The sequence below is a fragment of the Branchiostoma belcheri genome, unplaced genomic scaffold, assembly GCF_001625305.1.
Source record: "Branchiostoma belcheri isolate BF01 breed outbred unplaced genomic scaffold, Haploidv18h27 scaffold7, whole genome shotgun sequence".
NCBI classification, from domain to species: domain Eukaryota; kingdom Metazoa; phylum Chordata; class Leptocardii; order Amphioxiformes; family Branchiostomatidae; genus Branchiostoma; species Branchiostoma belcheri.
This window is the reverse complement of record NW_017804353.1, coordinates 1,526,497-1,528,789: the sequence shown is the minus strand read 5'-3', so window position 1 is coordinate 1,528,789 and position 2,293 is coordinate 1,526,497.

Below are 2,293 nucleotides of genomic sequence, written 5' to 3'. Positions count from 1 at the left end.
ATCTATTTAAAGCTTATTGGGCTATCGTGCTAAACCACACACACGTTTGCGCGCACCCCTCTGGCGAATGTAATGACGGCTGTGTTTGCTATAAGGTCCGGGGGTTCTGCTGGTATGGCTGTACGTGGTCAGCCTACAATGACTGGGACGATGACGTCGACATTCCAACCGCTGACTGGCACTTCATCACAGGAGCGAGGAGTCACCACGAGGACCGCTATGAGTAAGGAACGATTCCTTCCCCTTAAAAATAAACTCGACAACTTCAGTCTCAAGCCTCTGTCTTACATTCAGAACTGTCCCCAGGCCACCAACTGACCAGGTTTAGGCTTACATTTTCATTATATGAATCGAATTTAATTTAAATTTGAGTTAGCCAGCGGAGAAACGGAGCGGAAACAAAGCGTTCACGGATGGATTCCAGGCTAAATTTGAGTCACATCTCACTGACAACCACGCCACGACCTATTTTCGAATACGAGTACCAGCCAAACATGGCCGAGGCTCCCGTCAATACCCGAATGTTTTAAACATTTCGAAACATTCGACTGGCGCAGCCGATTATCAGTCGACCTCACTGAACGCCATTCGATCTTGCTCCTATGTTTGGGGGCTTTCGTCAGTGTTCGGGAGGTCATAATCGGCTATGCATGTGTGGCAATGTAACCACTCCAACACTGCTCACGTCTCTGTCTCTCCTACAGGGATAGGAAGTGGAGCTACCAACGCTGTGGACTCCGAGCCTGCTAACCAGGAGAAGTCTCACACATGGCGACGCCAAGCTGCAAACCCTCCAGACTCACATCGATAATAATGATAATGATAAATGATGATGATAACAAACTTGGTATTGTACATAACTACAGTTCCATAAGGCTAATCTACCTATTGTAATAGTGTGTAGTATGGGTTGAGGATATGGTATGGGATGAGAATGTGCATTTGCAATCATTTGAGGAATTTCTAACGTTTAGACATTCTTTACCATACTTTCCTATGATAATATGACATGTAATGGGTTGGGTTTTGCTTCAGTGCCTCTGGTGGCAGCTCACCTGTCTGTGGGTTTTCCCCATGAAAAGTCCATTATATACAAGAACATCGAGTGCAAGGAAATGCGTGGTAATGATTTGAAAGTTGGTGGACATTGATCCGAGACTTTATACCCCCAAATGTCAGTTGTACCCTTTTACCCCCTGTGAGGACAGCACGTCGGCAGAGCGTACTGCAGGACGAGTGTAGAACGTTCACGAACCATTCCGCATGAGATTGACGGCCAATGTGATTGACTTCGCCGGCGCTGTTCAGTCGCATACCTAGAATCATTCAAAGAACCAGCGTGCTCAGGATTGAGCGATTACTGCGTCTCAATCCTTCAACTGTGTTTGCGCTGTGCAAAAACATGGGATTAAGTTTATGCTTGATTGCATGGATAAAAGGACTCGTAGATACATGTAATGTTATCACCCCCACTGATGTCGGTAATTAAGGCTGGCCTCACGTGGCGGTGCGTTCTGTCATGTCTACCCTCACCAGGACTTCATATACAACATTGTGCTTAAATTTATATAGACGTTTATTCCCAAATGTTAACAAGAAGCCATAGGCGACAATTCTCCGTGAAGTATTATATATTGCAACAAAAAGAAGTAGCCATTGGCGACAATTCTCTGTGAAGTGTGATAAATCGAACAAAGAAAAATTGTTTAAACGCGCGTCGGCTCAGTCATCTTAAGACGCAACAACCAATCAGAGATGCGAGATGCCTACACGTGACGCGGGAAGGGCGCGCGATGCCCGAAATATTTTTGCGTCAATATTCAGCGCCGTGATTCAAGACAATTTTTTTCTTGTTTTGAACGCATTAACACGCATTTACGCTAATCTAGTATGATTCAGGGTTACTTTTTTTTAAACCTGCCATGGCCAGATTATCTAAAGATGTGTGTATTGTGTGTACAATCTATAGAAAGAGAAATGTACATCAGGTCCGATCATCCGATTTTCACGTTTCGGTTTTTTGGACTCGGTTCATGAACGTATTTTGGTTTGGCTCCTGGAATGTGCGAAAAAATGACTCCCGGGACTGTCTACAGGGAACACTCGCACATTCGCGGTGTATCAGGACAGCGCGACTGGTCGTCATTAGCGCAGTAACAGTTGCATAAACGGACGAAACCATTTCAAAGAAATGGGGATGTTTCGAAAATAAGCATTTACTCCAATATCAAAACAGCTACGGTAAAAATAAAAAGACGTGCATCATCCCGGACATAATGCAACACCACATGCG